General features: G+C 45.3%; 1 pseudogene; it reads right to left on the bottom strand.

Annotated features, from left to right (window-relative positions):
• Positions 1-3294: 3294 nt before the first annotated feature.
• On the bottom strand, positions 3295-6768 carry LOC125521128 (annotated as a pseudogene).
• Positions 6769-11941: the final 5173 nt, after the last annotated feature.

Genomic DNA, 11941 nt, shown 5'->3' with positions numbered 1-11941 from the left:
CTCCTCGCTGTCTTCCTCTATCACGATCGGCGCCAATCGCGAGCCCGGCGCAGGCAGCCCCATCACCACCTCCATTGGCGGTGGTGGTGGCGGCGGCTGCGGCTGGATCTGGCTGTAGCGAAGGGATCTGAAGACCCTCCACTTGTGCCTTTGCTCCTAGATCGGAGATTCTGCCTCGAGCATCGCCCAAAGCAGAACCCCCATCGCCTGCTACCTGTCATAGTTGGGGAAGCAACGCTGGATCTCTTCTTCGTTCATCTTGTCGCGCACCATCTCCGCGGCGTCATTGAGCATCTTCGCCTTCGGAAACCACATGTCGATCTCCTTCAGCCTTCCCATCCTCACCACGTCCCCGTCGGCGAGCGCCCACATCTGCTGCTCGCGGGTCGTCATGGAACCCTAACTCGCGGCGCGGCGGAGCGAGAGAGAGCGGGGCGTGCGGTGAGCGAGAAGGGGAAATGCGAGGAGTCAGGGCAGTCGGAGGACTAAAATACCCCCTCCTCTCCCCTCGACCGCCATTACTCACCTCGGGGCTCGCAACGTGACCAAGCCACCCCCCTCGCGCCGCAACCTTCGCGATATGACACGGAAATTGTACTACTTGGCCAGCGGAGCCATGCGTCGTACGCGAGACGTGTACCGCCCGTCATCCCTTTCTTCATAAGTCCCTTCAAGAAGAGGTTGCGTCTCTGCTTTAAGAGATTACAAGCGTACCCATGATTTATCAATGGCTGATTCCCTTCGAGAGAACCTTTAACTTGGATTGATGCTGCATGCAAATTCTGTCCCTTTCAGAACATTGGCTTGCCTTTTTTGTAGTTCAAAGTAACCCCGCTTTCTGATTCTCTATATGCAATGATCTATTTTATCCAATAATGGAAGATTTTGTGGCCCGCTCAGGAGCACACCTTTAAGCTTGGGCTTTTATCCAAACCCTCAACTTCAGAATGTGCAAGATGATATTGAAAGGGGGTTCAGAAGTTTATTTCTGTTCTGAAACTGCTCCACACACGATGATTAAGGACCGATCCTTGCACGACAGATCAATCCAGCGGGGGTGAACTCTTTAGTCCTACGCATGTGTGCTTGGATCTTAAATGACGTCCATAAATTGGCTGGCATGTGTCTGTGCTTGAAGGTTAACTACTAATATCTTTTCTGTGTAGGTTGTAGTGTCTGTTTCTTTTCTGTTTGATGTCATATCGTAAGGTGTGTACACCAGGGATAGCAGGTACCGTGTTGTTGTTTCTGTTTGCACTAGCAGTTACTCCCTCTGTTCGAAAATACTTATCATCAAAATGGATAAAAAGGGGTGTATCTAGAGGGAGCACTTGGTATCAGCTATTATGCTTCTATAGGCTTAAATGAAGGCAGGCCTATAATATTACTATGAATTCCATGAAATATACAATGTCAGCAGACCGCCAACCTCTCTCTCTCTCTCTGTATGGCTAATTTTCCCTGTTGAGGAAGATTGTTAATCGACAAGTAGGTCGATATTACAAAAAAAAGGGTTCATGGAGATTGGGTGGTAGCTGTCGTGGTCTACTCAATGGAGCGAGTTCTTCCGTGGCGGTTCGGTGGTGGAGCATCAGTTCGACCAAACATTGGTTTGAAGCCATTGGTAAACCACATTCAAGATCTCAAATTTGCTGAGGAAAGCATAGGAGACAGAAGTGGTTCCAGTTTTTCATTTGCAACAAACTGATAATCTTTTAAACTGTTACAAAGTTGCTAACCAGCGTAGCATGCCAATTTCTCAAACTTGAAGAGTAGATTGTTGTAATTTCAAGAGGCATAAGGCATAAAGTTACTGCGGACAAAATTCACAGTGAGCATCAGTAGTTGAGCCATAAATCCTGAATAGGGAAACTAGCAGCTCAGGCCTCTTTGTGTGCCAAGAAAGTATTGACAAACTACTTCATGTGACTTTTCTGGTAACTTGAGCATTATAAATGGGGATGCATTACCTTGAGTTGGTTATGGAAAATGGGGATGCTCCCAGTTCGAAAGAAAGGGTTTGAAACAACCAGCAGGAGATTATAAATAACGTGAGCAATTATTCAACCGATCCATGACTAACTTTGTGTGTTTCCAATTCTTTTATGATCTCACTTGAAGAAAAAATGGAAACAAGTACGGGAGTTTGTTAAGATGCACAAAAGTTGCTGAATAAAATCTAAGCATCACTAAGGAATAGTAAACCATCGCTCGTTTCTAGCTGCACAAACTGAATATTGTAGTTAACTATTTTGGTATCACAACAGCAGCAATCCACTCAAACCTGATTTTGCTAGATCACTGTGCACATCACAAAACAGAGCACCAATTCACTAAAAACAGAGCACCAACAGGACAAGCTACAGAGTGCATTAAAAAAAATCACTGTACACCAAACATAGTTAGAGCATACATGCAGATAAAGATTACAGCTGACACAACGCTCACAAATGTGTCTCCAGCATACAAACAACTTGGGCCTGGTCCCGCATAAGCTGCTCGAACCGAGAACCAGTGGACGAGACAAAATGAGGTGTCTTCTGAGTTCTGAGCATACAAAAGTTTCTCAGTGCTTCCTAAAAGTCATACATATTTCTTCCCTAGAGACGGTTAGTAACAACTGGCTGAGCTCTTCAACATTGTTTTCAGCTATCGAGTCATGTAAATTCACGGTCGATTTTGGTGATTGGAGGTTCATATATTTGGATCTTGGAATTCAAGAGCAACAATTCTAATTCTTGTTTGGATGGTCAAGTGTTGAATTGCACAAGCATACGAGTATGAACTTTTATACATTGATGCACATGTTTCAAGTTGAATTATCCACGACATGCACAGATGTATTTGAATGGTTATATACTCCCTCCATTCCAATGAATAAGACGCACACGCACCCCAAAATTCAACTTTGACCAGAAATTAGACCAACCAAATGTGGATTATATGTGATAAAATTTATACCTTTGAATTCGTAGAAAAGAAGTTTTCAGTGGTATAATTTTTAAGTCAAACAAATATAGTCCCTTCGTTCGTCAATATAAGTCTTTTTAGAGATTTCAGTATTAACTACATTCGGATGTATATAGACGTATTTTAGAGTGTAGATTCACTTATTTTGTTTCGTATGTAGTCCATATTAGAAATTTCTAAAAATACTTATATTTAGGAACGAAGGGAGTATATTATTGATCTAATTTAACATTTAAGTTTTCAGTGATATAGTGAGGGATTATGGAAACTCTGTTGCGATTTCAATTTTTTTCCATCTGCTTTCAGCTCTTACCTTTTCCTCTGTTTTCCATACATATATATTTTCTGAATTTAGGGCGATGGGGAAATCTATATTCAAGAGTTATGAGATGAAAATAATTGTTTACAGAAACCCTAGATAGCTTCTTGGATTGTCAGACCCAGCATGATAAAATAGGAAGAAGTGATACAGCGTAGTAGATCCAGACAATCTGGGTTGGGCTTTACGCTGCATCAGTCGTTCTCATCTCCACCTCAATACAACCTATGGAAATACGGTGTAGGACGGTTGGGAAGTAGGCTGGCCGCAACCCTGATTGCAGACTCCAGCTCGTGAACCCCCTCCTCGGCCTTTTCACCCTGGCAGTCAATCCAGATGCAGAGATCACTAAGGGCACAGAGGTTGCTGATGCCAAGGTCGGGAGCGATGCACGCATATTTCGCTTCGAGCGCCACAATCTGAAATTCGAGCGCTTTGAGTTTTGGCATGGCTCCGGCTTCAAACGTCAGAAGACCCACCTCACAATAGAGGAGGAACCGCTTCAGGCATCGGAACATGTTGTTGCTGACCACGAGCCTTTGTTTGGGTTCAGCATTTTGTGAGGAGTTCAGCGTCAGAGATAACAAGACAGGCAAACCACCAAGCACGAGAAGGGTCTCCTGCGTCACTTGATTAACGCCGATTTGAAGGCAGGTGAGGCTGGCCATTGAGGCCATCCAATCAGGTATCTGACAGAGACACAAATCAGAGGTGATTAGCTCCTGCAGGAGACGGGGAGGCGGCGACCAAGAACCAACTGGAATGTCAATCAAACGGCCATCCGTTTTGACGAACAGACGCTCAAGCTGAGAGCTCCCAAGTTTGCCAAGCGATGAAACCAATCTATCCACATAACTTGTGCTTGTCTTATGTGCGCTCATGCACAACTTCAGGCCAAGAATTCTCATTCTAGTCAAACTTCCCAACTCCTGCAAGAGATTGATTGAGGTACTGTCGTCCACAGTTACGCATGACAGTTCCTCTAGGCCTTGCATGTTCCCAATGCCATGTGGTAGTTTTGCGCCATCAACAAGTAGCAGTTTCAGTTGCAGCAGCTGAACAATACTTGCTGGCAATTCCCTTATACCAGTACCATGTAAATCCAGCATCTCCAAACACTGTAGATCTCCGATCTGTTCAGGGAGTTCTGTAATGCAGCTTCCTTCAATCCGCAGGTACCTCAACAGACACAACTTTGTTATATTTTTAAGATAACCAATTTCCAACTTCTCACTCCTGTCTAGAGCAAGTATTCTCAGGGCTGGAAATTCCGAAAGGGGAGGTACTTGATCAGTACATCCAAAGACGCCAAGGGTTCGAACATGAGCAGTGACCATGGATGACACTGTCTTCACATTTTCTAGGCCACGGTAGTCAATCGAGAGTCGGCGAACTTTATGCTGTGAGACCAAGCTATGTGTTTGATGACCACTAGAAGTGATAAAATTTTCTTCCACTGCCTTGGATATAATGAGATCACGGATCATATCATGCACACGGCATGCCATTGCTTGACCATCATAGTTGATATATGTTGGTTGTATCATGTTTCTGTTTATCAGTTCATAGAAATAATCTTTTCCTGTGTCAAATAAAATTTTCCCACCAACAACCTTAACAAATCTTTCTGCTATCCACCTCCTCACCAAATCCTCCATTTGGACCTCATAATCTTCCGGATACATACTTAAATACAGCAGGCAGGTCTTCAGTTGGAGAGTAAGATCATTATAGCTAAGTGATAAGATCCTTTCCATTTCCTCCACATGAGGGTTTTTCTCAAGTCCTCGACCAATCGAATTTCGAACCCTGATCCAGTCTTCTCTGCTATCGGATTTTGTGGTCAACAAACTACCAATTGTGATGATTGCTAATGGTAAACCACCACACTTTTTTATGATCTCAGTTGAAATTTCATTCAGGTGAAGTGGGCATTTTTCCACAGAGCCAAAAACTCTTGTAAAGAACAAGATTTTCGAATCAGCTTCAGTCAGAGGCCTTAATTCATATGCAAGGTCAAGGCGAGGGAAGCAACATGACTTGGCAACACTGACATTTCGTGTTGTCACTATTATTCTACTACCACAGGAATTTTCAAGCAAGGCACACTTGATAGTCTTCCACACTTGGATACTCCATATATCATCAATTACTATAAGATACCTGTCAAAAAATGAGTTGATATTCATTCTGATCAATATCATTGAATACAGTCAAGACATACTATGATAAGTATTTCACACATATAGTAAATCGACAGAACCATAAATCTCAAGCTGAATGTTACGGAAACAAAGTTATGAGTATTCAGCGATATTGTGATAGGCTGCGTAAAATCATGTCATTTAGTCATTTAAAAAGTGTACCTCTTGTCCTTCAAGAAATCTCTCATTGAGTTGATGAGCCACGCCTCATCGCTCGATCGAGAAATGGGAGAGTCTTCCTTTCTTATTTGAGAGAGCATGGACCGCAAAATCTTTCTTATGTCAGGATTTTGCGACACCGACACAAAAGCTTGGCAATTGAACAGTTTACCAGTTTTTTGGTATACTTGATTAGCAAGAGTTGTCTTCCCTGACCCTCCAAAGCCTATGAGAGAAACAACCTTCAGTGCGAGCTCCTCATCCGTGACCAACTTAATTAACTCATCCTTTGGACCATCAATGCCAACAAGGCTGGCTCCCTCCACAAAGAGGGCAGGCAACCGAGGGTCGGTGCGCGCAGCATTGGAGCTCGCAGAACAGACCATCGCGTCAAGCCTGTACCTGTCACGGCGCTGACTTGCCTCGATGATGCGGGACTTGAGTTCTTTGATTTGCACCGCCATCTCATGGTGAGCTCCAAAGCTTTTCACCTTGCAGACGCCCTTCCAAAAGAGCTCCATGACGGCGTTAGGCTTGTCCGGATCACGGTGGACGTGGTGATTCATGTACCTGTCGATGTAATCCTCGATCTCATAGGCCATCTCCCTCACTTGGTCCCTCCACTCCCTGAGCTGCGTGTCGAGAGCCTCCGCCTCGGCCAGCTTCTCCAAGAGAGCATTCATGCTGCTCAGCTCATCCTTGAGGAAGGCGATGTCGCGCCGCAGGCCCTTGTGCATCCTGTACCCCCCCCTCCAGCAGTGCGGCGAGCTTGAAGAGGAGGGATTTCAGGACCCCCGTGGCGGCACTCACCAGGACTCCTTCCATCTCTTCGCTACTCACTTGTGCAGAATCAATGGAATGATAAGCTGCCAATGGATTGCGGCCTCACCCTAGCTAGCTCCAACCGAACCCGCCGTCTTCCCGTGCGCTTGGTGGCAAGGAGGAAATGGATCTGGAGAAGTTTCATCAAGCAAATGGGATGAGGGAGGGAAGAGGGAAGGGGAAAGCCGTCGTATTGAATCTGGGCTTTGGGTCAACGCGGCAGGATATCGCAAACTGGGGGCGTTCCGAGGCCGAGGGTGTGTGGTGGGAATGCGATTATGCGAGTGGGTTCGAGTGTGGGTAATGATGAACTGGATAGCAATAAGCATGAAATAGATGGCACTGAACAATCCAATTACGTTCATGGATGAGTAACATGGAAGTGCACTTTTTAGAGAAACATTCACATATGTTCTTTCTTCTTCTTTTTTAAATTATTAGAAGACAAACAAGAGGGACACAATTTTCTCTATTTTATTTTATTGAAGACACTTCTGCAGCCCCTACTTCGAAAGGATCAAATGAAAGAGACTATTCCCGAGTGTCCGAGCGAAAGCTTCGTGCTATTTGACATCGGTGTCGGCGGCGTCTGTGGGTGTCATTTGCTTCTTGGAGTTGTCGTCGAGGGGCTCGTTATGCTAGGGCTCCGGGTGAAAACCTATGCCTGTTTGCTTGGACTCAGCAATGGTGATACTTTGCGGTCACCTTCCTTGGGGCGTTGTCGTGGAGCTCAGGAGTCGTCGGTCAGGTCTTGGCGAGGTGTTAGCTTGTTCTAGGTTAATGTCGTATCTTTTAATCTGCTTTGTAAGAGGGCCTCCTCACCACACTGTATCGTTCGGCCGTGTACTTTGTTGTGTTGCTTTATATATAAAGCGGGGCGAGAGCCTGTTTCAAGGAGGAGACTATATCATAATATCAACAGAATGAGAGACAAAATAGTGTGTTCACAAAACAAGGTCAACACATTTAAACAAGATCATCCACATGGGTAAGCAGGGAGGATTTTGGGTCATCGACACTAGCAGCCGCGTTAGACTAGGGTAAAGTGGTTTTTTATTCTTTAGTGAATGACACATGAGACCTACATGCTAGAAAGAAATAGTATATGAGTATGCGGGTAGGCGGGTATGCATATATGGACATTGCCTTTTCGTACCCGCACCCGGCTTACTCAATGGGTACAATTTTTTTCATTTATAAATCCATGGGTATTTATTTTTTCCAAATCCTTACCCTAATAGGGTTTTTACCCGGCGGGTTCACGGGGTGCGGGTACGCATTGCCTTGTTGATATGCGAGTGGACAATCCTGGTCCGTCGTGGTTGCTTCACTCCCTCTTCGTGCCCATGCAGGCGTCCAGCCACGTTGAAGCCACACCCCGTTGCCCCCCCTCCCCGCCGCCTCCTCCCTCCGCTGCCACCATGGCCACGTGTTCGTCCTCGATGAAAAAATAGAGCGTGATAATAATTATTAGCCTGCTATATTATACACTGACATTCACTCTAGGATGGCAGTCTACTCTGCCATCTCCGTCTCTTGGGCCAGCTCTAACTCCGCCATGGCGTCCTCCATGGCGAAGCCCGCAACCGGCTCCGGCACCACCGCCTTCTCCTCCTCCTCCCCCTCCTCCTCCATGGGCTTCAGCTACTACTCCGTGATACTTTCATTTTGCATCATAATTACCTATTGTTATTTATCTCTTTTCAATGTTATATTTCACAATATGATGCAATTCTAATGCCTTTTCTCTCTTATTATGCAAGATACATCAAAGGAGGGAGATTACCGACAGCTGAAAATCTGACCTGAAAAAGCTACATTAGAGATAAGAATTCTCGAAGCTCAAAATGAAGCATGTATTTTTTGTAAGAATTATTTTGAAATGTATAATAAATAGTGGAGCAAAAATATGGCAAAGGGGCCACCACCAGCTAGCCACATGGGCCTGTGGCGCGGCCACCCCCTGGCCATGTGGGGCCCTAGTGGCTCCCCTCCTGATGTCCTTTGGCAATAAATTCCTATTTGACCTAGAAAAAAATCAAGATAAGAGTTTTGGGACTTTCCCTGCCGTCTCGAGGCGAAAACAAAGCTAGAGAACTTTTACTCTGATGGAAATATGCCCTAGAGGCAATAAAAATGGTTATTATTATATTTCCTAAATCATGATAAAGGTTTATTATTCATGCTAGAATTGTATTGACCAGAAACTTAAATACATGTGTGAATACATAAACAAATACCGTGTCCCTAGTAAGCCTCTACTAGACTACCTCATTGATCAAAGATGGTTAAGGTTTCCTAACCATAGACATGTGTTGTCATTTGATAACGGGATCACATCATTAGAAGAATGATGTGACTGACTTGACCCATTCCTTTAGCTTAGCATATTGATCGTTCAGTTTATTGCTATTCCTTTCTTCATGTCAAATACATATTCCTTTGACTATGAGATTATGCAACTCCCGGATACCGGAGGAATGCCTTGTGTGCTATCAAACGTCACAATGTAACTGCATGATCATAAAGATGCTCTACAGGTATCTCCGAAGGTGTTTGTTGAGTTGGCATAGATCGAGATTAGGATTTGTCACTCCGAGTATCAGAGAGGTATCTCTGGGCCCTCTTGGTAATACACATCATAAGCTTGCAAGCAAACGACTAAGGACTTAGTCACGAGGTGATGTATTACGAAACAAGTAAAGAGACTTGTCAGTAACGAGATTGAACTAGGTATGAAGATACCGACAATCGAATCTCGGGCAAGTAACATACCGACGGACAAAAGGAATTACGTATGTTGTCATAACGGTTCGACCGATAAAGATCTTCGTAGAATATGTAGGAGCCAATATGGGCATCCAAGTTACGCTATTGGTTATTAACCGGAGAGGTGTCTCGGTCATGTCTACATAGTTCTTGAACCCGTAGGGTCTGCATGCTTAACGTTCGATGACAATATAATATTATATGAGTTATGTGATTTGGTGAACGAATGTTTTTCGGAGTCCCGTATGAGATCACGGACATGACGATAAGTCTCGAAATGGTCGAGAGGTAAAGATTGATATATAGGACGAGGGTATTCGGACAACGGAAGAGTTTCGGGGGTACTTATCAGGTCACCGAAAGGGGTTCCGGGCACCCCCGGCAAAAGATATGGGCCTTATGGGCCAAGAGGGGAAACGCACCAGCCACAAGGGGCTGGTGCGCTCCCCATATGGGCTGGCCTAAGGAGGGGAAGGAAAGGGGAGAAGGAAAGGAAAGTGTGGATTAGGATTCCCACTTCCTTCCCTCTCCACCCCCCCTCTTTCCTTCTCCCTCGGTTAAATATGGCAGGGGGCGCCGCTTGGGGAGGACCCCAAGTAGGATTCGTCCTACTTGGGGCACCTCCTAGCAGCCTCCCCTCTCCCTCCCACCTATATATATGTGGGGGCGCCCTAGCATAGACTAGATCAATTGTTAGCCGTGTGCGGCACCCCCACCATTTACACCCCCGGTCATATTTTCGTGGTGCTTAGGCGAAGCCTTGCGGAGATCACTTCACCATCACCGCCACCATGCCGTCGTGCTGACGGAACTCATCTACTACATCGACATCTTGCTAGATCAAGAAGGCGAGGGACGTTTCCGAGTTGAACGTGTGTAGAACGCAGAGGTGTCGTGTGTTCGATACTTGATCGGTTGACGTGAGAAGAAGTTCGACTACATCAATCGCGTTGTGAAATGCTTCCACTTACGGTCTACGAGGGTACGTAGACACACTCTCCCCCTCGTTGCTATGCATCTCCATGGATAGTTTATTGCGTGTGCGTAGAATTTTTTGTTTTCCATGCAACAATTCCCAACATGCTCCCCAACGAAGCGATTCTGTCAGGGATACTTCCCTCCGGGAGGGGGAAATTGAAGCCTTCATCATCACCAACACTCTCATAATCATGGGAATCATCATCTTCATCAATATCTTCACCAACACCATCTCATACCCAAACCCTAGTTCATCTCTTGTGTTCAATCTATGTATTAAACCTCAGATTGGTACATGGGGGTGCTAGTAGTGTTGATTACATCTTGTAGTTTTATGCTAGTTGATTTACCTAATGGAAGATTATTATGTTCATATTGTTAATCATATATTCATACCCACTTATCATGTTTAATAAGATGAGTTGTGAGTAGTTCTATTTGTTCTTGAGGACTTTAGAGAAGTCTTGTCATCATAAGCATGTGAAGTTGACTTCATGACTCTTCACCATCTTTGGGCCTAGGGGAAGGCATTATGGAATTAGTTTGTAAATGATGGGTTGTGGGACACTAATGCAGGATGCTGCTAACGCGACACTACGCTCAGAGACCCTTCGAGAAACTATGTGCGATGCAATAATCGCAAACGGTGTTGTATGAAAACCGTCAAAAAAGGTGAAAACGCTTGCGATGGAGGATGCATCAAACACGGTTCATATTTTTGTTGCGTGTGCGATGAAGGGCATATGGTTTAGTTCAATTAACTGTTTGCGATGAGGAGGAACAAAAGAAACGGGCAGCTAGATGAAGGCGTGTGTGATACACAACATACGGTTCACTCGGATGAACTGTTTGTGATTAGGCAACACAAAAGAAACGGGTAGCCAGATGAAGGTGTGTGCGATATGCAGCATACGGTTCACTCAGATGAACTGTTTGTGATTAGGCAACACAAAAGAACAGCCAGCCAGATCAAGGTGTGTGCGATATATGGCATGCGGTTCACTCGGATGAACTGTTTGCATTGACACGAGAACAGAAACGGTTCAACTTAACAAGACGTGTGTATTGTGCGATGGGATTGCATGCGGTTCACTCAGCCGTTGTCGTCAGTGTGTGACTTTTGTGGCAACCGTTCGCTCCCCAGGCGCCTCTTCGTGTACCGTGGCAACCGTCCACCGACTCTTCGCCTTTCCCTATCGATTTGGAACTGCTATCGCACGCTAGCTCTTCCTCCCTCCTCCATTTGCCTTCACCCTTCCTTCTACCATTGTTTGATCGTCTTTCTCCATGGAGGGAACAAGCCGGAAACGACTCTGTTATTCTTGCCCTGATCTGAATGATGACGCGGTGGAGGAACTCATTGATCGGCGCGACGTCATCACCTCGGCTAGCATGGCAGGTTCGTTCAAGATCATTCTCGACTCAACTAATAACATCATTACAAGGAACCCAAGGGTTCAGGAGCGGTTTGATCTCCCCTATCTTGTTCGTCGTGACCCTGCTGACTGGCGCAGGGATGAGGAAAGCCTCGCCTTGTGTAAGTTGATGCCGCTTGATAATGATACATATGATGTTAAGATGCCATCGCTTGAGGGCAAGGCTTGGGCAGACGTAAATGGAGATTGGGTTGTTTATATTGGGTACAACTGCGAGTGGGAACTTGTGAATGTGTACACTCGTCACCGGGTTCCACTTCAAAAAATCTTAGATGACTGCCCAG

The sequence above is a fragment of the Triticum urartu genome, chromosome 7 (genome assembly GCF_003073215.2).
Source record: "Triticum urartu cultivar G1812 chromosome 7, Tu2.1, whole genome shotgun sequence".
NCBI lineage: Eukaryota > Viridiplantae > Streptophyta > Magnoliopsida > Poales > Poaceae > Triticum > Triticum urartu.
The sequence above is the reverse complement of the archived record's forward strand: the minus strand, read 5'-3'. Positions and strand labels throughout refer to the sequence as shown.